Source organism: Schistocerca serialis, chromosome 3 (assembly GCF_023864345.2).
Source record: "Schistocerca serialis cubense isolate TAMUIC-IGC-003099 chromosome 3, iqSchSeri2.2, whole genome shotgun sequence".
Lineage (NCBI taxonomy): Eukaryota > Metazoa > Arthropoda > Insecta > Orthoptera > Acrididae > Schistocerca > Schistocerca serialis.
This window is the reverse complement of record NC_064640.1, coordinates 903,566,322-903,592,016: the sequence shown is the minus strand read 5'-3', so window position 1 is coordinate 903,592,016 and position 25,695 is coordinate 903,566,322.

Genomic DNA, 25,695 nt, shown 5'->3' with positions numbered 1-25,695 from the left:
TACAGTTTGCCAGTTTTTAAATGTGTAGCACAACTAAAAGTGTAGGCATATATATTCTGGTGTGTTTTTTAGAAAGTTCAGTTTTCTAAGTAACTTTACATATGAGAAAACACAGTAATTCCACGTGGCAGATTGGTGAGTAAAATCATGAGTGCATTGCACATTGATAATCTTAAATGGAAATGCTTGCCATACTATTAAGAACAATCCATGCTTAGTAGCTCTTCAGGTTTCGGGAAATATGTCAACATAAACTTTCTAACATAAATGAAAGGATCTGTGCATGACAATGTTAAGATTAGCACGGGCTTGGCAGTGAACGTCTACATTATCAGTGTTCATAATTTAAAAAGTTTTTCCAGTATTTCATTCAAAATTACGATTTTTTCCTGATGCGAGTTGCAGTACATTAGGTCTCTGCTCGGATTTCCTGCCAGCGAACTGCTGCAACCAGTTGACAGGTAGGTGCTGGTACAAAGGATCTGCGCCACCAAACTTGGCTTACATTTCAGCAATATAATGCCAGCATGTGCATTGTAAGAATTTCTAGAGCTTCTTTCATGCTTTCCAAACTCTACCTTGGGCAGCAAGGTCACTGAATTTCTTTCCAACTGAGAATGTTTGGAGCATTATGGGCTGGAGCCTCCAACTAGCTTGGGATTTTCACAATATACTACACCAACTGGACAGAATTTGCCACAATATCCCTCAGGAGAACTCTGTCAATCAATACCAAGCTGAATAATTGCTTGCATAAAAGCTGGAGGTGGAACAATGTGTTATTGACTTACTCAATTTGTGAAGCTCTTTCTGTGGAATAAATAATCCAGTTTTTCTGATAACGTAATGATTTGTTTGTTGGTCCTTGTACATCACTCCTACTGGTTTCCACCCCATTCAGAAAATTCCTTTGTAGAGCCTCTTTTATGTATTAGAGTGTACTAAATGCATCTGAACATTTGATGAATTGTCTCGGAAAGAAACAAGAGTTATAAACAAAATGCTTTTACCGGCCTTGGGTATGCACATTGATGAGAAGATAAACTGGAAGGACCATGTGGTGAGCTTAGCACTAAAACTAAATTCAGCATGTTTTTACTTAGAATAATTGCAAGAGTTTGTAGTAATGGCTGTACCTGATTAGTATATTTTGGCTATTTTCAGTCAATTGCGGCCTATGGGACACTATCCTGGGGAAAAACAAATTGTTATCTAAATGAGATTTTCAAATTACAAAAACGTGCTATTCAGATAATGACCCAGAGCCCACATCAAACACGTTGTAGGTTCCCTTTTTAAAGCATTGAAAATTTTAGCAATTCCATCATCATACATTCTGAAATGTCTGTTGGTGATCAAAAGAAATCAGGACAAAATGAAAACCAGTACCGATTACCATACACGGCAATGTACAGATCTCCCCTTATAAGCTGTAACAAGGACCCAAAGTCAGAAACATGTATGCAATCAAGGCATCAAACTTTTTTAATGCACTACCGAAACATATCAAAGAGCTGGAAAATTAGGATAAATTTAAAACTGTTATAAAGAACCACATGCTTGACAAATGTTATTACAGCATAGGTGAATAGCTCTGCGCAACTGTATAAGGATTTAATTTCATGTGACAAATGAAATTTCATCAAAGAATATGCCTGTCCAGCACATAATTCCTTGTGTTATAAGAACAGATAATTGTTGTATATTGTATTAAACATAAGATAGATTCATATTAATACCACACAAATGTGATCATTGGGATGTTGCTGTGGTCTACAGTCCTGAGACTGGTTTGATGCTACTCTATCCTGTGCAAGCTTCTTCATCTCCCAGTACCTACTGCAACCTACATCCTTATGAATCTGCTTAGTGTATTCATCTCTTGGACTCCCTCTACGATTTTTACCCTCCATGCTGCCCTCCTATACTAAATTGGTGATCCCTTGATGCCTCAGAACATGTCCTACCAAACGATCCCTTCTTCTAATCAAGTTGTGCCACAAATTTCTCTTCTCCCCAATCCTATTCAATACATCCTCACTAGTTATGTGATCTACCCATCAAATCTTCAGCATTCTTCTGTACTACCACATTTCAAAAGCCTCTATTCTCTTCTTATTCAAACTATTTATCGTCCATGTTTCACTTCCACACAAGGCTACACTCCATAAAAATACTTTCAGAGACGACTTCCTGACACTTAAATCTATACTCGATGTTAACAAATTTCTCTACTTCAGAAATGCTTTCCTTGCCATTGCCAGTCTACGTTTTATATCCTCTCTACTTTGACCTTCATCAGTTATTCTGCTCCCCAAATAGTGTCTCATTTCCTAATCTAATTCCCTCAGCATCACCCGACTTAATTCAACTACATTCCATTATCCTCATTTTGCTTTTGTTGATGTTCATCTTATATCCTCTTTTCAAGACACTATCTATTCCGTTCAACTGCTCTTCCAGGTCCTTTGCTGTCTCTGAAAGAATTACAATGTCATCGGCGAACCTCAAATGTTTTATTTCTTCTCCATGGATTTTATCACCTACTCTGAACTTTTCTTTTGTCTCCTTTACTGCTTGCTCAATATACAGATTGAATAACATCGGGGAGAGGCTACAACCCTGTCTCACTCCCTTCCCAACCACTGCTTCCCTTTCATGGCCCTCGAATCATAACTGCCATCTGGTTTCTGTACAAATTGTAAATAGCCTTTCGCTCTCTGTATTTTACCCCTGCCACCTTCAGAATTTGAAAGAGAGTATTCCAGTCAACATTGTCAAAAGCTTCCTCTAAGTCTACAAATGCTAGAAACGTAGGTTTACCTTTCCTTAATCTTTCTTCTAAGATAAGTTGTTGGGTCAGTAATGCCTCACGTGTTTCAATATTTCTACGGAATCCAAACTGATCTACCCCGAGGTCGGCTTCTACTAGTTTTTCCATTCATCTGTAAAGAATTTGCGTTAGTATTTTGCGGTCATGACTTATTAAAATGATAGTTCGGTAATTTTCAGATTTGTCAACACCTGCAATCTTTGGGATTGGAATTATTATATTCTTCTTGAAGTGTGAGGGTATTTCGCCTGTCTCATACATCTTGCTCATGAGATGATAGAGTTTTGTCAGGACTGGCTCTCCCAAGGCTGTCAGTAGTTCTAATGGAATGTTGTCTACTCCGGGGGCCTTGTTTCGACGCAGGTCTTTCACTGCTCTGTCAAACTCTTGACACAGTATCATATCCCCCATTTCATTTTCATCTACATCCTCTTCCATTTCCGTAATATTGTCCTCAAGTACATCGCCCTTGTATAGACCCTCTATATACTCCCTCCACCTTTCTGCTTTCCCCTCTTTGCTTAGAACTGGGTTTCCATCTGAGCTCTTGATATTCATACAAGTGGTTCTCTTTAATTTTCCTGTAGGCAGTATCTATCTTACCCCTAGTGAGATAAGCCTCTACATCCTTACATTTGTCCTCTAGCCATCCCTGCTTAGTCATTTTGCACTTCCTGTCGATCTCATTTTTGAGATATTTGTATTCCTTTTTGCCTACTTCATTTACTGTATTTTCTCCTTTCATCAATTAGGTTCAATATTTCTTCTGTTACCCAAGGATTTCTAGCAGCCCTCATCTTTTTACCTACTTTATCCCCTGCTGCCTTCACTATTTCATCCCTCAAAGCTACCCATTCTTCTTCTACTGTATTTCCTTCCCCATTCCTGTCAATTGTTCCCTTATGCTCTCCCTGAAACCCAGTACAACCTCTGGATTAGACAGTTTATCCAGGTCCCATCTTCTTAAATTCCCACCTTTTTGAAATTTCTTCAGTTTTAATCTACAATTCATAACCAACAGATTGTGGTCAGAGTCCACGTCTGCCCCTGGAAATGTCTTACAATTTAAAACCTTGTTCCTAAATCTCTGTCTTACCATTATATAATCTATCTGAAACCTGTCAGTACCTCCAGGCTTCTTCCATGTATACAACCTTCTTTTATGATTCTTGAACGAAGTGTTAGCTATGATGAAGTTACGCTCTGTGCAAAATTCTACCAGACGGCTACTTCTTTCATTTCTTCCCCCCAATCCATATTCACCTACTACATTTCCTTGTCTCCCTTTTCCTACTACCGAATTCCAGTCACCCATGACTATTAAATTTTCGTCTCCCTTCACTATCTGAATAATTTTCTTTTATCTCATCATACATTTCTTCAATTTCTTCGTCATCTGCAGAGCTAGTTGGCATATAAACTTGTACTACTGTGGTAGGCGTGGGCTTCGTGTCTATCTTTGCCACAATAATGCGTTCACTATGCTGTTTGTAGTAGCTTACCCCCACTCCTATTGTTTTATTCATTATTAAGCCTATTCCTGCGTTACCCCTATTTGATTTTGTATTTATAACCCTGTATTCGCCTGACCAAAAGTCTTGTTCCTCCTGCCGTCGAACTTCACTAATTCCCTCTATATCTAACTATAACCTATCCATTTCCCTTTTTAAAGTTTCTAACCTACCTACTCGATTAAGGGATCTGACATTCCACGCTCCAATCCGTAGAACGTCAGTTTTCTTTCTCCTGATAATGACGACCTCCTGAGTAGTCCCCACCCGGAGATCCGAATGGGGGACTATTTTACCTCCGGAATATTTTACCCAAGAGGACGCCATCATCATTTAACCATACAGTAAAGCTGCATGCCCTCGGGAAAATTACGGCCGTTGTTTCCTCTCACTTTCAGCCGTTCGCAGTACCAGCACAGCAAGGTCGTTTTGGTTAGTGTTACACGGCCAGATCAGTCAATCATCCAGAATGTTGCCCCTGCAACTACTGAAAAGGTTGCTGCCCCTCTTCAGGTACCACACGTTTGTCTGGCCTCTCAACAGATACCCCTCCGTTGTGGTTGCACCTACGGCACGAACGAAAAAATGGCTGACATCGAAATAAGTGTCCAAGGAATAGAAAAGCAACTGGAATCACTCAATAGAGGAAAGTCCACTGGACCTGACGGGATACCAATTCGATTCTACACAGAGTACGCGAAAGAACTTGCCCCCCTTCTAACAGCCGTGTACCGCAAGTCTCTAGAGGAACGGAGGGTTCCAAATGATTGGAAAAGAGCACAGATAGTCCCAGTCTTCAAGAAGGGTCGTCGAGCAGATGCGCAAAACTATAGACCTATATCTCTTACGTCGATCTCTTGTAGAATTTTAGAACATGTTTTTTGCTCGAGTATCATGTCGTTTTTGGAAACCCAGAATCTACTATGTAGGAATCAACATGGATTCCGGAAACAGCGATCGTGTGAGACCCAACTCGCTTTATTTGTTCATGAGACCCAGAAAATATTAGATACAGGCTCCCAGGTAGATGCTATTTTTCTTGACTTCCGGAAGGCGTTCGATACAGATCCGCACTGTCGCCTGATAAACAAAGTAAGAGCCTACGGAATATCAGACCAGCTGTGTGGCTGGATTGAAGAGTTTTTAGCAAACAGAACACAGCATGTTGTTATCAACGGAGAGACGTCTATAGACGTTAAAGTAACCTCTGGCGTGCCACAGGGGAGTGTTATGGGACCATTGCTTTTCACAATATATATAAATGACCTAGTAGATAGTGTCTGAAGTTCCATGCGGCTTTTCGCGGATGATGCTGTAGTATACAGAGAAGTTGCAGCATTAGAAAATTGTAGCGAAATGCAGGAAGATCTGCAGCGGATAGGCACTTGGTGCAGGGAGTGGCAACTGTCCCTTAACATAGACAAATGTAATGTATTGCAAATACATAGAAAGAAGGATCCTTTATTGTATGATTATATGATAGCGGAACAAACACTGGTAGCAGTTACTTCTGTAAAATATCTGGGAGTATGCGTGCGGAACGATTTGAAGTGGAATGATCATATAAAATTAATTGTTGGTAAGGCGGGTACCAGGTTGAGATTCATTGGGAGAGTGCTTAGAAAATGTAGTCCATCAACAAAGGAGGTGGCTTACAAAACACTCGTTCGACCTATACTTGAGTATTGCTCATCAGTGTGGAATCCGTACCAGATCGGTTTGACGGAGGAGATAGAGAAGATCCAAAGAAGAGCGGCGCGTTTCGTCACAGGGTTATTTGGTAACCGTGATAGTGTTACGGAGATGTTTAATAAACTCAAGTGGCAGACTCTGCAAGAGAGGCACTCTGCATCGCGGTGTAGCTTGCTGTCCAGGTTTCGAGAGGGTGCGTTTCTGGATGAGGTATCGAATATATTGCTTCCCCCTACTTATACCTCCCGAGGAGATCACGAATGTAAAATTAGAGAGATTAGAGCGCGCACGGAGGCTTTCAGACAGTCGTTCTTCCCGCGAACCATACGCGACTGGAACAGGAAAGGGAGGTAATGACAGTGGCACGAAAAGTGCCCTCCGCCACACACCGTTGGGTGGCTTGTGGAGTATAAATGTAGATGTAGATGTATCGCTGAGGCATGAGCCTCCCCACCGACGGCAAGGTCCATGGTTCATTGGGATGATGATAAATAAAAGTTGTAGCTGCGAGTGGATGAGTGTGTTATGCATTGCAAGGCAAAACACAGACAACTGAGCACGGTATAGCGAGAGCCAACGCTGCAGCACACTACTGGAACAGAAACCTTTCGTCATTTTCCACTATGGAAGTGTTTAGAGTACGTGAGCTAAAGTCCTAAACGAACATAGTGTGGACGTGTAAGCCCTCAGCCTTCGTGCACTAAATTCTTCTCGTATCAGTATCACAGCCTTCGCCATGGGCGTAATCGTGGAATGCAGTAAGGGGTTGGCTGTTCGACCACAAGAAACGGCAGCCTGCTCTGAGTTACAAGGGGGCTGCCCGCTTGCTGGCGGAAGTTCACGGCGATCATCAGCTGCACTGTTTTGCTGCTTTACCTACAACTCATCCTATTGTGGTCGTGACATTTCTTATACCTACTAAATGTTGCAACAATGTATTTGTATGATTTCAGCTGCTACACCTGCGACTCTTTGGCATCACGGTAATAGGGTACGGCATTTTTTCGCTTGTTTAAGTCCACAGTTTTATTTTTCGCTATCGATTTGTTGTAGTACCTTAGAACATATTCTGAGGTCAAACAGAATGACCTCAACGCCAGCCAGCATGTATTTCGAGAATACAGATCATGCAAAACCCAATTCACTTAATAAGCACAGTTGTGCTTGTGAGTGAAATGCGCTTCAGAAATCAGTAAACACCGTTTTCCCCCGTCTGCCTTGATCCGTGGCTTTCAGACTGTCGTTCGAGTCGGGTTGCACGTAATCGATGTTTTCGGAATCCGTGCTGCTTAGCAGGGAGGAGGTCATTCAGTCTGAGATACCTCGTTACGCCTGAGTTGAGAATTATAAATTTTCTGCTTGCACCAAGATTTCGTGCCACCGTGAAGACCAGCCTAGACTTCAGGGAGGCTCTAATGCCACTCTTGATTCCTTGTGGATGGCTTGGAAGTTAATGCTGATAATCTCTGAGAACTGTACAAAGTCGAACGTGTGCATACAAGGTGCGCTGATAAAAGGTAAAACATTTATTAACTGTCGGCTGCTACTTGGATAATCAGCACGTGGTGATTACCGACGCAAAAGGTAACACATAGTTTGACAGTAGACGTACAAAAAATATCTCGTGACCAAAGACGTAAGCGTAGCTATGGCGATTAGCGCGTTAAAAGTTTACACAAGTACAGATGGAAATTGTGCTCGAATATGTGATACAAATAAAGCAATATACTGAGTTTCTGATGCGAGTTGGGCGTTTTACTGCCCTGTAACTAGCAACACCAATTAAAATAAATCCTCCTCCCTCCTCCCCCCCCCCCCCATAAGCATAAAAAAGCAAATGTCGGGCTTAGTAGTCTAGCGATAATGAGCGTGCAGGAATAGTAGAAGTCGCGAGTTCGAATCTCGGTGCCTTTCTTTTCTGTATTTTTAAGAGTAGTGTGCCATGTTTTTGTCTAAATATACCACTTAATCTTTTATAACTGGAGCTACCATATGCTCTCAACCTAATAATGCTTTTTCTCTTTCTTCGATTCCGCTCCTCAATCGGAAAAAAAACGGAACGCTTGTTTTTCGTCTGTCTGTTGCAGATCCTTTGCTTCAGGAACGGGGGGATGTATCAAGTTGAAATTTGTCACATACTGAGGTTGCGTTCCCTTGACGGTGTAAAACATACAGACCTAGAGGGCATTTTCTGTTGACCTACACTTACCATAATTGGCAAGAAGCAAGGTTTTATGGTACACGTAAAGGAAAAGTCCGAAAACTGATAATTTGTAATTATATCAAACGAAAATTGTTATCGAACATCGAACTTGAAATTTCAACATCAGTAGTTATGCGTTCATGTTGGCTGGGTCGCAATACTAAACATCAAATATTGCGCAAGGAATGGCTGTATTGCGTTTGGGAATTTAGCCGTCACCAGATATCCAGATGCGATTACTGCATGTGCATAAGTGGTTCAAAGTTGCACGTGAAGCAGAAATACGCAGTCAGCCTCAGTTCAGAACTACTAATTACTTTAGTAATAATACTTAAATATCTTCAACATTTCGCGGCCCTGTCAACAACTGTATAAATATTAATTTTAATTATGAACAGCCTCAGTTGCACCGTTTATCTAGAATTTACCTATGTTTCAGTCGGGATAACCCATCCTTCTTCAGAATAACATTATCTACCGTTTGTCCATAGTGGGCATCGTCAAGTTAAAACTACAAATTCATAAATTATCGTCAGATCGTAAAACTTACGGTACCTGGCACTGACTCGGCCCCACGCGATGCGGCAGCCACGAGTGCTGTACTGGAACTCCACTATGGACAAACAGTAGACACTGTTATTCTGCAGAAGGTTGGGTTATCCCGTCTGAAACCTGCGTAAAGTCTAGGTAAGCGGTGCAACTGAGGCTGTTCATTATTAAAATAAAAATAATAATACTGGTCACCTGCTTCCTGCATGACTTTGTCACATTTATACTACACTCCTGGAAATGGAAAAAAGAACACATTGACACCGGTGTGTCAGACCCACCATACTTGCTCCGGACACTGCGAGAGGGCTGTACAAGCAATGATCACACGCACGGCACAACGGACACACCAGGAACCGCGGTGTTGGCCGTCGAATGGCGCTAGCTGCGCAGCATTTGTGCACCGCCGCCGTCAGTGTCAGCCAGTTTGCCGTGGCATACGGAGCTCCATCGCAGTCTTTAACACTGGTAGCATGCCGCGACAGCGTGGACGTGAACCGTATGTGCAGTTGACTGACTTTGAGCGAGGGCGTTTAGTGGGCATGCGGGAGGCCGGGTGGACGTACCGCCGAATTGCTCAACACGTGGGGCGTGAGGTCTCCACAGTACACCGATGTTGTCGCCAGTGGTCGGCGGAAGGTGCACGTGCCCGTCGACCTGGGACCGGACCGCAGCGACGCACGGATGCACGCCAAGACCGTAGGATCCTACGCAGTGCCGTAGGGGACCGCACCGCCACTTCCCAGCAAATTAGGGACACTGTTGCTCCTGGGGTATCGGCGAGGACCATTCGCAACCGTCTCCATGAAGCTGGGCTACGGTCCCGCACACCGTTAGGCCGTCTTCCGCTCACGCCCCAACATCGTGCAGCCCGCCTCCAGTGGTGTCGCGACAGGCGTGAATGGAGGGACGAATGGAGACGTGTCGTCTTCAGCGATGAGAGTCGCTTCTGCCTTGGTGCCAATGATGGTCGTATGTGTGTTTGGCGCCGTGCAGGTGAGCGCCACAGTCAGGACTGCATACGACCGAGGCACACAGGGCCAACACCCGGCATAATGGTGTGGGGAGCGATCTCCTACACTGGCCGTACACCACTGGTGATCGTCGAGGGGACACTGAATAGTGCACGGTACATCCAAACCGTCATCGAACCCATCGTTCTACCATTCTTAGACCGGCAAGGGAACTTGCTGTTCCAACAGGACAATGCACGTCCGCATGTATCCCGTGCCACCTAACGTGCTCTAGAAGGTGTAAGTCAACTACCCTGGCCAGCAAGATCTCCGGATCTGTCCCCCATTGAGCATGTTTGGGACTGGATGAAGCGTCGTCTCACGCGGTCTGCACGTCCAGCACGAACGCTGGTCCAACTGAGGCGCCAGGTGGAAATGGCATGGCAAGCCGTTCTACAGGACTACATCCAGCATCTCTACGATCGTCTCCATGGGAGAATAGCAGCCTGCATTGCTGCGAAAGGTGGATATACACTATACTAGTGCCGACATTGTGCATGCTCTGTTGCCTGTGTCTATGTGCCTGTGGTTCTGTCAGTGTGATCATGTGATGTATCTGACCCCAGGAATGTGTCAATAAAGTTTCCCCTTCCTGGGACAATGAATTCACGGTGTTCTTATTTCAATTTCCAGGAGTGTATTAAAATGAAAACATTCTCGAAAATCTCTTAATCCCTGGGATCGGTATCTTGCCAGGACCAATGTCGATAACATGTGAAAATAATCGAGATTCTCTATTCCCGGAACGTATGAAGTGTCTACATACATAATTAAGTTTGTACAACATCCTCACTGAGCGAGTCCATTTTTTCGTTTTTTTGTGTTATGCTATGTACCTTTTTTCCCTTTCGAAAATGTGTCTGAATGGCGCGTAAGATTTTGCAGTTCATGGATGACTGACATGCAATGATTCAAATCCATTACATTCTTATACCTTATCTTAATAACAATGCTGCAATGAGACTGAAAATTGAAACTTATTACAAGGTTGCCACAACTTTCCCCCAAGTGAAATTCCCTTTTTTCCAGACAAGTTTTTGCATTTTTCCCTGACAAATTTTGAGGTATCAAGTCTAAGTGCAGACCTAAGTTGTAAAAAAAAAAAAAAAAAAAAAAAAAATAATGTAATGACTTCTGTATTTCTGAACGTGCGAACAAAAATCCTAAGTACTAACATCAAAATGTGTAATGAACTGCTTTTAGAAGGAGAAAGGAAGCCCAATGTTAGATATGTTTCATTAACATCACTGATTTTATTTTCATAAAGCGAAACACATTTGGTGACAAAAATATGCGTTTTCTTGGAGTTGCGAGACACATTCCCGAAAGCAGTGAAGGTATTTTAAATAACCTCAGAAAAAAGTAGGCCTCTTGAAAGAAATGTACAAGGTGGGGAAGAGATGTGTCAACCAACACTGTAGGTGACTGCAAATAAAATGTTGCTTCTACTATGTTCGCAATTGTCGGTTATTACCCACTGCGTTATGTCTATGTGATTTTTTCCTTTCATAGTGTACAAACTGCCAGCGATTGTCACAATTTTTTTCTTATCGTCCTTACTTTCAAATATATAAACTACACTACTGGCCATTAAAACTGCTACACCACGAAGATGACGTGCTATAGATGCAAAATTTAACCGACAAGAAGAAGATGCTGTGATATGCAAATGATTAGCTTTTCAAAGGTTGGCGCCGGTGGCGACACCTACAACGTGCTGACATGGGGGAAGTTTCCAACCGATTTCTCATACACAAACACCAGTTGACCGGCGTTGTCTGGTGAAGCGTTGTTGTGATGCCTCGTGTAACGAGGAGAAATGCGTACCATCACGTTTCCGACTTTGATAAAGGCCGGATTATAGCTTATAGCGATGGCGGTTGCGGTTTATAGTATCGCGACATTGCTGCTCGCGTTGGTCGAGGTCCAATGACTGTTAGCAGAATATGGAACGGTGGGTTCAGGAGGATAATACGGAACGCCGTGCTGCATCCCAACGGCCTCATATCACTAGCAGTCGAGATGACAGGGATCTTATCCGCATGGCTGTAACGGATCGTGCAGCCACGTCTCGATCCCTGAGTCAACAGATGGGGACGTTTGCAAGACAACAACCATCTTGACGAACAGTTCGACGACGTTTGCAGCAGCATGCACCATCAGCTCGGAGACCATGGCTGCGGTTACCCTTGACGCTGCACCACAGGCAGTAGCGCCTGCGATGGTGTACTCAACGACCAACCTGGGTGCACGAATAGCAAAACGTCATTTTTTTGAATGAATGCAGGTTCTGTTTACAGCATCACGAAAGCGTGTATTCGTCATCGCCATACTGGTGTATCACCCAGCGTGATGGTATGGGGTGCCATTGGTTACACGTCTCGGTCACCTCTTGTTCGTATTGACGGCACTTTGAACAGTAGACGTTACATTTCAGATATGTTACGACCCGTGCCTCTACCCTTCATTCGATTCCTGCGAACCTACATTTCAGCAGGATAATGCACGACCGCATGTTACAGGCCTTTCTGGATACAGAAAATGTTCGACTGCTGCCCTGGCTAGCACATTCTCCAGATCTCTCACCAACTGAAAACGTCTGGTCAATGGTGGCCGAGCAACTGGCTCGTCACAATACGCCAGTCACTACTCTTGATGAACTGTGGTATCGTGTTGAAGCTGCATGGGCAGCTGTACCTGCACACGCCATCCAAGCTCTGTTTGACTCAATGCCCAGGCGTATCAAGGCCGTTATTACGGCCAGAGGTGGTTGTTCTGGGTACTGATTTCTCAAGATCTATGCAGCCAAATTGCGTGAAAATGTAATGACATGTCAGTTTTAGTATAATATAATTGTCCAATGAATAACCGTGTATCATCTGCATTTCTTCTTGGTTTAGCAATTTTAATGGCCAGTAGTGTACTTTCGAAGTGTCAAAATATACTAGAATAAATAAAATTTGTATCAAACGCCGCACTGTACAATGTACCTGCGGTGAGACAGTCACGATTCCCGAAATACATCGCCTGTGGCCGAGGAGGTGCACCACAGTCCTAGGTCCATGGTAGTACGCCACACACACACAGACCAAGTCAGAGGACAGAGCCCGCACGCTAGTGGGAAACTATGGGCTTTGGATTGGCAGGCCCGATCCATTAGAGATGGCCTGCAGTTTTGGCCCGTCACGGAAGCCCATTCACGTGTCACAGACACCACGTCGATGAAATGAGACCGCGGAGATCACCCACGCATCAGATAACTTGAGCAAATACTCTGAGAGTAGTCAGCAACTCACCGTAAGGATGATCGCTCAGGCACATAGAAAAGACGATCACACTCTATAACTAAATTTTTGGCCACAGCCTTTGTCAGAAAACGAAAGTGTAGACACAACTCATGCACACACGACTGCTGTCAACAAGCTCTGAGAATCACATCCAGACAGACGACTCCTCTCATCGGCCGCTGCTGCGCTAGCAGTGACTGCAAGCTGCGGGAAGGGCAGAGGCAAGGATGCGCCGGACGTACACGGCAACGAAGCATGGCATCTCACTGAACGAACAATTTCATGCTACTCAGACAAAACGAGATTTTTTCCAGAAGTCGTGGCAACCCTGTATTACTTTCTCAATATGTTTTGCCACAAGAAATTCCTATTATTGCAATGAGCCTCATGGCACATTTAAGGGGTGCTGTACCGCCGAAAATGACATTTTTACTTTTATTTAAATTATGAAAATATTAATGCTTCATTTGGTGTTTACTCTATTCGCATATTTACTATTATAAATAAATATTTGAATATAATCACGCACTGACATTTCTGAGAATTGCTGCACAAAGTGTTCCACATCATTCCTGATTCATGGAAGGTTGTCTCATCTGAGAACACACATCTCAGAGTTTGCATTTTCTAAGCATCCATACGCAGACTATAGTCTACGACACGACGCCTGTCGCTCAGGTCCGAGTCTCACAGGATGCGGTTGCCGGTGCGCACTGACCAGTTTTCGTCCAAAGCCCTGGGCGAGTTCGTTCGTTCGTTCGTTTGTTCAGAAGAGGAGGCCGACCGTGTCCGCCGGTCTTCCATTACAGCATTGAGGCTCACGTCCTGAAATTTCTCTCAAACGATTTTACAGAAACAATTCTGTACAAAAATTTTGTTCGTTTTATAGCTTTATATGTCAGCTTCACGATGACATGCCAACCATTTTATTAATGGCCAGAGTTATTGTAATATTTGCTTGCAAGGAAGACACCACGCAAAATTCGAAAAAGCATGCAGTGAAAAATTGGTGTCGGTATGATTTTGCGTCTGGTGGATATTACACAAGATGTTACTGTTTATGAAATTTGGCTGACATATTGAATTTTTCTTTATACTTGGTTTGGGGTCTCGAGAAAATTGATCTGACGATCGCGCGCGTTTGCGATCTCACGCGAGGCGGACACAGTGAGATATACACAAGATTTCTCATATATTTTTGAGATATCGGTAAATGATAGCATGTAATGGGGAAAGTATTTTATTGTATGGTTGTTACGCAAAACTTCATTGCCTACCCTGTTATCCAACTGACTACAGACTTTTTCGATGAAATAACGTAATTTTTAAGGGTGTATCGATAACTGGTGAAAGGAAAAATGCCATGGATTTTGAAACAACGTCCCTGAAGTCACTACTCATTTCTTTTTGTACCGTGGATGTGCTTTTTCATAGGCTACTGACCATATTTTCCTGAGTTCCCCACTTAATTGTTTGACAATCCTGTCGCAACTGCCTCTACATTTAGTGAGGTGACACTGGGCAAACTCCGCCGCGTTTTGGCAAAATGAGAAGTGTGTAGGGTTTACTCGAAATTCGCCATTCACGACGCTTCACCGAAAGTTACAAATGGTTAACAAAAATTCTAACCACAGCAGAGGTGACAGACCTTTTTGAATGATCACCTCGTGAGTCGGACGTCAAGACCGTCCTGGTGCCAGTACACAGAATATCGAGTACCAACTACAATAATTGTTACCCAGCTTGCCTCAGGGGATGGTAAAACACGATGGTGACACCTTTTCTAGTGGAATCAGATAGTGCATCGAGGACAGAGGAAGGCATACTGATAAGAGAGCTCATAATGCCAAATTCTTTATAAATTTGACTCCATATTGTCACCACAGAAATACAACCACATATCCTCTCAATCCATAAGGTTTCGTATGTGTGTGTGTGACATTGTATTTGCTACTAGTGAATGAGTTTCCCAAAATTTGAAATGGTTATGTGGAAGGTGATATTTAGCAAGTTATGCAGAGTTCTTCGTCTACATCCGAACAGTAGCGATCTCAGCGCTGTTCTTAAGTGAAACATGTCCTCAGTCCTTGCCTGTCACTTCCTGATACAGCTCTTAGCGAACTGCTGATTAACTGGTGCCGCGATTCCAAGACCAATTCCCAGAACGACGTGATCATGGCAGCAGTGTAAGTGCCTGTCGCCAAACCCAGATCCTCGTAAGGATGCCTTCTCTCCCTGCTGCGCAACGAGCCAGCCGCGGTGGCCGAGAGGTTCTAGGCGCTTCAGTCCGGAACCACGTGGCTGCTACGGTCGCAGGTTTGAATCCTGCCTCGGGTATGGATGTGTGTGATGTCCGTAGGTTAGTTACGTTTAAGTAGTTCCAAGTTTAGGGGGACTGATAACATATGAGCTCAAGTCCCATAGTGCTATGAGCCATTTGAACCACTTTTTTTTCTGCACAACGAAATCACTGTAGTATTCTTCCGTTTTCCTGTGAACGAAGAAGACCCATGATGGCTTGCTGGATAATACATTCATCTTCACATAGCGGACCTACTACTGTGCTCTGGGCGGAACACACCCTTGCTATATTGCAGGTGTGTACATTTATGCTTAATCTTGGGGACTAAATAGACATTTCTGCTGCAGAAGAGAGAGGGAAAATTGTGAAATCGAAAAGACGTCCTCTCCAGGGTTTGGAATCTTTTCAAACTTTATCGGACGCAATACAGAGCTGCGAGTTCTACCACCCAGTTGGTGTGATTGCACCATAATGGGACGAGGGCTGCTTTGGTTTCAGTAATAGTCGGTTCCATCAGCCAACTTGATGGAGGTTTTGAGAGATTTGTCACACTGAATGATGCCCCTGGAGTCCAATTTCCAACCAACCCGAATAACATATTTTGAAATCTATGTTTTATTCAACTGTAGTTACGTCATTCTACATAAAAAATAGAAGTAATGCAATAAATTCATTGAAGTTATCAGAGGTGAACTTTCGTAAGCGAGCAAATTGTCGTAGAAGTCATCAAAGTTGAATAAGGTTTTTTTAAATTTATTCTCTGTTTATCCTCTTCGTGGAAGTTAAAAATAGCATTTTTTTTGTTCGTTACTAACCACAAACCAACAGGACCTTTTTCAGTCGTTCTGAATTTTTGTATTTGAGATTTTTAATTTGAATTAGCCTACCATTAAACAAGTGTAAAAAAACATTTCATAGCTTGTTGGGTACTCAGTAAGCAAACAGAGTGGACATAGGAAGAGGAGTAAAGAACAGGGACATGAGAGATGGGATGATTGAGTGGAACAAAGGGAAGAGACTAATGTCACAAGGAAGAGAGAAACAACATTTCAAAATCCGATCAAAGAAGAAGAAAAAAGCTTGTTTTTCAGCTACAGACGAGAGGGCGCTCTTGTAGAATGTTATGACGAACTCAGACTAAACACCAGCAGTCAGTGGAACCACTGATCCAATTTCCTTAACCTGAGTTCTTAAGGCAAGATAGTTTCAATGTTCGCAAATGTGGTCGAGATGTGCAAATGTAAGATAGACTCAGGAACGCTCAGGACCACCCCATCTGGCCTGGCTCCCCGTTCTAGAAACATAGACCTCATGAAATTAGGTGATCACATTCAGCCACAAGATTTTCTGTACAATCCTAGACAACCCACACCTCCTTATACACCGACCTAGCATCCACAAACAAACTTCGTCACCTTTGGAAGATCGACGAAGAACTGCAATGCTTCGACTCTATGGGCTGTAAGTGGACATACGAACAAAACTTGGTAGAGGACTAAAAAAATCGATGAAGTCAACCTCCTGAGGAAATTGTGGTCAACTTTGACCGTGTCACGACGTGTGCTGGTAACGTATAAGCAACTGAAAAACAAATTGGGCCTGTGCGACAGTCCTGAGTGTGAGTTTTGTGTGAAAGGTATGGCTGCGATGGTCTCCTGAAGGACATACATAGACTCCCCTGTCTCAAGAATATTTGTGATTTTGTACAGTATTATATATATAAAGAATATTGTATCTCAGTATAGATTTCACAGAATATTTTGGTTAGTACAGTGCGTCATGAATGCCTTTGTAAATGGCGAACGAATAAATAAAGATATCGGTATCAACTGCTGTGACTCACCTCACGGGTTGTCCAACAGCAACGGCTGGGGGCCAGACGTGGCGTTTTGGCCCGTGCTGGACAGCCCTGAGTCGTCTCTGCCTATGGTGCTCAAGTACTCCTCGTTCTCTTCGCGAACTGCAACACAGGAGCACAAGCAAATAGCATCAGTACGCTGTATGTAGTGGACGTAAGCAAACACTGCTAGAGAGCATATTTTTACAAGGCAAAAGTGCTATTAGGCCGCCTCAAAAGACACTACCTGCTGCCTTTGCGGGTGGAACATAGAAAATGAAACACTTGTACATTCGATAAAATTTACATTTTTACATTTCAAGACGGGTACAATTATCGAACATGGTTGTAATGACGAAGGTACGAGCACAAGTACATCTACACTCAGCAAACACCCTGAGGTGCATGGCAGAGGATACGTCCCACCGTACTAGTTATTAGGGATACTTCCCACTCATCTGCGGAAGGAGCACTTGCATAGTGACTGTTTAAATGCATCTGTGCGTGCTTTAGGTACTCTAATCTTGTCTTCACCATCTCTGTGGGAGGGGCACGCAGGCGGTCGTAATATATTCCTGGAGTCATCACTTGAAACCAGTTCTTGAAACTCTGTAAATAGGATTTCTCGGGATAGTTTGATAGATGTCACGTATAATTTTGGGATCTGTATTGCAGAAGTCTGAGCTGCGGGAGGGCGCAGTGGAGCAGACAGCGTTTAGCTCTGGTAGAGACAGGCAGTCACAGTTCAGCAGTGTTTGAGTAAGGATGCAGACATTGTTGTGTTACAATGAGGAAGCAGTGGCAATAATATGTTTCAATTTGTACAATCAATACGTGAAGCAGGAAGTGTAATGGAATGTCCAAGGTAGAGATAATAATGACGTTACTTTTCCTTTTACTATAACTGCGTCATCGAACGAAGTTGGTTATTGAAATGAAAGTTGCTAGATTTGCGGGATAGGAAAGAGTGTTCTTTGTATGTTAAGAAGTACATTAAATTTAAAATATGCCCTTAGCACCTTTTCACAGTATACAAAAAACAGGAGTGTGGTCATTTATGCGCATATTTCATTTTCTTACCAACCTTTGTCTTATAATTCTTTTTAATGGCTCATACAACCAGGAGTATTCGATAAACAGTTCTATCTTCAGTTAACGGAGAACTCATTGTACCTTTCTAGTGTCTCTGTGTGCTTTAGTGGCGCGCAAGACAGAGCAGTATTGCAATACGTTATCCAGATTTGCGCAGAATAGAGGTAAGGAGAAAAATTATGTTTTTTTTTATTTATTCAATCAGGGCCAACTTATGTTATTCAGAGACAGTTTTTGTGATTCATTTTGCAAAACCAATTACTCTAGGTTTCATGTCAAAGTTAATTATTCAGACAGTTTACACTGTTCAAAATTCTTGCGGTCAGATTACTAACGTTTACAATATGAAAGCTCCCCTTTTCATTAGGACAATTAATTGTTATTATAATGCAGCTTTGCCTTCTCATTGCGACAGTTGATTTATTATTACAGCTCAGAGCTTACAATCAGAAACAGTACGTCAGTTGCTATATTTTTATTCATTCAGGTAACTTTCAAGTTTATGTCTTGTAACCTCCCCCTCACTTATCGACCTTAATGACAGTGAAAAATGAAACCGCGTGTACCTAATGGGAATTTTGGAAAATCAATCGTCACCGAAGTTAATCTGTCGGTAAAGAGGGAGGAAAGGGTTACATCTAAATGAAAGGAAAAATGCAGGTGAAACTGGTGGAAATTAATTTTGAAATAGGGATAAAGTTAATAAAGAAAGTAAATGTGCGGCCGTTACGTTAACAATCAACTAGCAGTAATTAGATATTTGAGATTTGGGGGAAATTACGGTCGCCAGTCCTATGGACAATTACTATAATAACTGAAAAAGAAAGGTTATTACACATATAATTAGCACTAGAAGCGTGGCAACTGAAGGTTGACACGTGTAGTGTGAAAACTGAAAGTTTGTCAGAAGTAATAAATTTCGCTACACTTAATTTAGCAAAAGAATTAATGAAACCGGAAAATCGAAAGTTAATTTAGTGACTGAAGTTAATAGTGAGCTTCCTTTCTGAAGCACATCAAAATACAGTTAGTCTTGGACTACCTCAACAATCATTTCTAAAGCTACTTGAATCTACGCAATTTAGAAAGAAGAGATTTAACTTTGAACTTTAATTAAACGATTCTGAACAATTAACAATAGTAAAATTTAGTACGTACCAAGCTGAGCTGCAGTCACAGGTAAGCTAAAATATGGTAACAAAACTCGCACTCTTAATTTGTGCTTGTGTAATCTAACTATTGTAGCCAGCTATGAATACTGAAATTGAACTTTGAAATTAAAGCAGTGAAATGGAATTATGCTGGCGTTTGAATTTCAACGACACTCGGGTTCATTTCGGAAAAGGAAGGGACCCTGCTTGGCAATGCAATTGGGACAATGAGCAACAAAGGTTCATGCTAAGTTGCTGTAATTTTGCGAGGCAAATGGAACAATTCGAAAAGCTGAGGTCTGCCATACAGTTCTGAAACTTTACGTGCTTTTAGTCTTTCTTGTTGGTTGATTGAAGGTTTGAAGCCGTCGATCGAGGAGGTGGCGACAGTCACTCATTGTCGGCCGTCGCTGTTGCAGAAGCTGGATGTTGGCGCGCCTTCTTCTCGACACGGTCACCAGGCGAAACGGGCTCTTGATGTGCGCCAGCTAATGCTTCCCGTCCGCGACACCATGTCAGAAACTATCATCGCGAGTCGAGCGCAATTACATGCTGCCAAACCCCGAAAGCGCGGCAACTCGCGGGGGCGTCACACAACACACCTGCTCCACTCGCTACTCCAGCCAGACTCCCACAGCTCTGCCCGCGCTCCACGCGGCAGAGTTAACACTACCAAAGATCCTACACGCTTTGAGTCTTCACACGACCTATCGATGTAATCGTTCGATAGCAGTTTTCCCTAGGCAAGACCAAGCGTAAAAATACAAATAATATTTACGAAACAAACCAATTATACATCGACATAAATGCATAAATATATATACACAAATATTAAAACAATTACAATATGTACAGACACAGAAATGTCATATATTCAGGTAACAAAAATAAGGAAAACAAATTATAGTACAACAGATGGAAATAGGAGGATATGCATTTCCGGCGTTACAGTCTACCTGGAAGAGTCAGCCAGTTCAATTTCATCAACACCTCTATGACGCTTTCCCACGAACCGAAGAAACCTGTGACCATTCGTGTTGTCCTTCTCTGTGTATGTTCAGTATCATCTGTTACAGGTCCCACACACTTAAGCAATATTCTAGAATAGGTCGTACTAGTAATTTATAAGCAATCTCCTTTGTAGACAGACTGAACTTCCCCAGTATGATACCTGCCCTGCCCACGACTGGGTCTCTGTCATCGTTCCATTTCATATCGCCCCAAAGTGTTACACCCAGGCATTTGTATGAATTGGCAGATTCCATCAGTGTCTCACTGTTGTTATAGTCACAGGTTACTACGCTTTTTTCGTTTTGTGGAGAGCGCAGATTTGCATTTCTGAAGATTTAAAGCAAGTTGATAATCTTTGCACCACTTTGAAATCTTATCAACATCTGAATATTTATGCACTTGCTCTCAGATAGCACTTCATCATAGATAACTGCATCATGTGCAAAAAGCCTGATTTTACTATTGATATTGTCTGCAACGTCATTAACATACAAAATGAACACCAAGGGTCCCAACATATTTCTCTAGGGCACACTCTAACTTAATTCTACGTCTGACTATGACATCCATGGTAACATATTGTGTCCTCACTACCAAAAATTCTTAAGCCCAGTCACAAATTTCACTCTATCTCCCCCCAATACGATCAAACTTTTGACGATAAGCGTAGGTGTGGTACTGAGTCAAATGCTTTTCGGAAATCAAGAAATGCTGCATCTACCTGATTGCATTGATCCAAAGCTTTCAGCATGTTATGTGAGAGTTGGATTTCACATGATCGATGTTTTCGAAATCCATGCTGGTTTGCATTGAGATGCATCACGATTTTGGTACGTATTTTGTTTTTCCAAGAAAACAGTCTATTGGCACACAGTCAACACGGTGAAACACAACTAGCTGTTCAACCACAACAAGTGCTGAGCACTACTGCAAGGGACTTTCGTCTAATTCCGTATGTCTAGATTTCCAGAAGGCTTTTGACGCCGTACCTCACAAGCGGCTTGCAGTGAGATTGCGCGCTTATGGAATATCGTCTCAGTCATGTGACTAGATTCGTCATTGTGGATCACTTTGTAACGGAACTGAAATGATGGTGGGCTGACAGTAATTTGGAGCCCGCGCGTCGGAAACGGGCGCGCTGGTGTGAGACTGCCAGGGAGTGCACCCTGATGCCATCTATTGGCGAAACTGGGAATTAGCGCTGTCTCAGACAATGCGTTAAGCTATCGGAGTCAAATGTATTCTTTTTCTTGGTAATTATAAGCTATTACTGTATGATTTAATGTTATAAAGCGCTAGTAGTAAATTATTATGACTGGTATGAACTCCAGGGTAATAAATATAAATATTCTTAAATACTAAATGATTTCGGTGAAAAGGTGGTAGGGGAACGCCCCCACTCTTGGTGATACGAGCGTAGCTAGAGGTAGCTGGAGACACAGGGACTGAACAATGGATTGGCCTGGGGAGTGTTGACGTGACAGGACGTGCGGAACTGTGCTCACGCAAAAGTGATTGTGCAACAGCGAAGAGGCGAATACCGTCGCCGTTTGTGGAGTGGAACGTGACGAATGGTTGTCGAAGCCGTCTCTATGCCACTGGGGCTGATTGTAAGAGTTCCTGCTCCCAGATTTTATGGCGGACGTGCAGTAGCTTATACGAGTGCTACAGCTCGTAGTTCCAGCCGCCATTAAGTGCATGAGGCGTGAAGAGCTGCGTTAGCCACCTGCATCTCACCACCAGCACCGACACGTCTACCCAAGGCAAGACTGCTTGCAATTGTTAAGTCGAACTTTGTATACATGTAAAAGGAGAATACCTGTTTTCTTTTATGCAAGTGCTGAGGACAGAATATAGTAATGAGTAAAATTACGAGGCATGTTGTTCATTGTAAAGTGTAGTAACCTGAAACATAGTGTAGTGAAATCAGACTGAGGCCACCATCGCCTCTTTCATTTACAATTCTTTTGGTTGTAGAATAATTTAGCGTATAAGAATGTTGAAAAGAGCAATGGTCACACCAGAATGAGTCGCCTATTTTTAGTTACTTAAATTTTTCTGAGTAACCTTTCAAGTAAAGTCACTTAACTTAATATCCAAAATCATTAAATAAGTTGAAGGATAGAATTTTGTTAACCTAAGTTGCATAAATTGTCTTGGTGGTAATTACCATAACAACTCACAGAAATTGAGAGAGTATTTGCTTTGTAGAATCACCTAGAATGATCAGAAATAGTAATATTCAGAATTAAGAGTAAAATTCAACTCAAGCCGTTTCACTTTGAAACGAGCCAAAAAATTGATTTATTCTTTTGCTCCTTCAGAGCTGGCGACCGTAGTTATAAGTATTTTCAGGAGAATTCGACGGTAAGTCTGCTGCTCTCGTCGTGCTGATAGGATTATCCACAGCTGCTAGCAGTGGTGATTGGATACATAAGCTCACTACCAAGTTAAGTGGGTCAGGTAGGCAGTGTTACCGTGTGAACTGTAGGGCACTGTAGGCCGTGGATCGAACCCGTTCAATCATCACAGCTCTTTGGGAAATAGTCCGGTTAGGAGTGTACTAATCCAATAGGTAAATACTGGCGAGTAACGGTCAAAAATGTATACGCAAGTGAATTTAGCAAGGCCCATGTAGCACCTAGTTAATGTGGTGTAATGGCGAGGGTAGGAGTGGAGTAAAAGTGAGCTGAGCTTGTGGCAGCTGTGCTGTCTTCAAAGATTAATAACGTGAATTCACTACTACCTCTTACCATTAGGGCTGAGCTATTTACGGTTAAAATACGTAGCAGTAAGCGCAAAGGCGTGACAGCTACAAGTCCGTATTGGCTTTTTACATACGGAAGTAGGAAGCGGGTCATTCCGTCAGTGGAGGGGTTAAAACAACTGAGTCAGTTGAGAACATACCCCATTTACTGATGGAAAGATATGGCGGTTCGGTCGCAACTTCTACTACCCTTCTTGTAGAGGTGTGTGACCTGAGCCTTTTTCCAACAACGGGGCACGGTTTTTTGTTCGAGGGATCAACGATAGATTGCAATTAGCTCCTTCTTCTAACTCCACCGCAAATTCAGTATAGAATCTGACAGTCATTCCATCGGGCCATGCAGCTTTGTTCAATTTTAACGATTTCAGCTGTTTCTCAACACCGCTGACGCTAATAACTACTTCATCCATCTTTTCAGTGGTACGAAGATTAAGCTGGAGCAATTCTCTTGGATTTTCCTCAGTAAAGGAACATTTGAAAACTTTAATGTTGGTCGGAGTACAAGTGTTTCTGAACAAAGAGTACGCCGAACTATGGGCCTCTGCAGCTGACGACCCGTGCATTGGCCAGTGTTAACACCATGACATAGGCAACTACGACTGAAATGCCCACGTGACCATCGGCACTGGACGCATTGGCATAGCGTTGCACGGTCTGATTAGTCCCGATAGCGTTTTCTTCGTGCCAATGGAAGTGCAACAATCCTTCCTCATCCAGGGGGACAGCTCTTTGACACCCATACTGTGGTACGAAGACAAGCTCCATTATGCTCTGGGGAACATTCACGTGGGCATCCACGGATCCAGTAGAGCTCGTGCAGGGCACCATGACGGCCATGAAGCATCGTACACCCCTTCGTGGTGGTCATGTTTCCAGACAGCAGTGGCATTTTTCAACGTCACAGGCCAGAAATATGGCGGAGTAGTTCGAAGAAAACAGTGTCGAGTTCCATTTGATGTGTTGACCCCCAACCTGATCTGAACCCAATCGAAAACATCTGGCATGTGGTTGAACGTGGGGTCAGAGCTCACCGCGTCCTTCCCTGGAATTTGGTGACTTGGGCGTCTCCAGCGGCCTACGAAGGCCTCACTGCTTCCATGCCGCGATGCGTCGCCGCTTTTATCCGTGCCAAAGGTGGACATACCGGCTATTAGGTAGGTGAAACATGCCTGCGTGTATCTGGTATATGAATTCACAGACCGATCCTGAAAATCCTCGGCATGGAGTGTGTAGTGCAACACGAATTTTTGTCAGGAAACTAACAACTTGGGGAAACGACGTATGGTTATTTCACGAACAATGATGTGAGTGTACATACCGCCAATGCGCCTTTGACGCCATTACGGCAGGTTTTCTCTAATGGAAACTATCGTCGTCCATAGACCTCCTTTTACTTTTGTTGATTTTCAGCTTAAAACCTCTTTTACGCTGCTGTTCCAAGTCCTTTGCCGCCTGCCAGAATTGTAACCTCATCATCAGACCTTCAAGTTTTCTCCCTGATTTCTGACCCTATTTCCTCATTCTCCTTCGTTTCTGTTACAGATTGCTCAATATACAGACTCTAATGTTCTGAACTGTAAGAAAAGTAAAAAGTATGAATTTCCAGGTAGTAATTATAGTCCAGTTTGACTCCTCAAAACTCTTGCATACCCATCTAACAGACGAAATTTTTTCGCTTGGGTCATCGCATGTAATCAGCAATGTGTCACAGGTACGTAAATCTACCTTGTTTCGTCTCATTATACTTATTGACTCTTATATCCTTTTCCCACTTTCTTACACCTCTTATCTTAATGAACTACACGGAATGCGTGGATTCTGTAAATCGCTACATTTATCCTTAATCACGCCCATGGATACACCTCTATGCTATCCACTGCCGAATTCTCATCATACTCTTCGGCCCTCGTCTTAAATTTTATCAATGAAAGCTTATATGCCTTGTTTTAAGACGAAATAAGATTTATATAACTGGTTTGATTTTCCAAAATTTTAGAACACGTTCAAAGTGGATGCTGTTTATGTTTCTCAGTACTGTACATATTTAGAAGACCCAAAAAGTGTGCAAACAATGCCTCTGGGATGTCAAAGTACAGCTCGTTGTTGGAGCGCTACATCGATAAAAATACATCGCTGATTCCTTGCGAGGAAATAAACGATCACTTATTCGAAAGTATAGATTCTATCAGCATATTGCAACTTGTCGTAAACGCGTTCTAGTTCACAGTTACTAGAAACAAACAACGAATTCCTGCAGTTCTCGGAGGCACGCTGACACTGTGACAAACAGCTTTCTTTAAGATAATGATACCACCTACTGGGATCATACAGATACCGGAACAAGGGAAGCACTGATTAGCACACGTTGTAAAATGTATGCTACAATAAGGCAAAGCGAGTTTGATTCCCTGAGATGGAAAGAAATAAAGCCTTGTATGGAGCATACG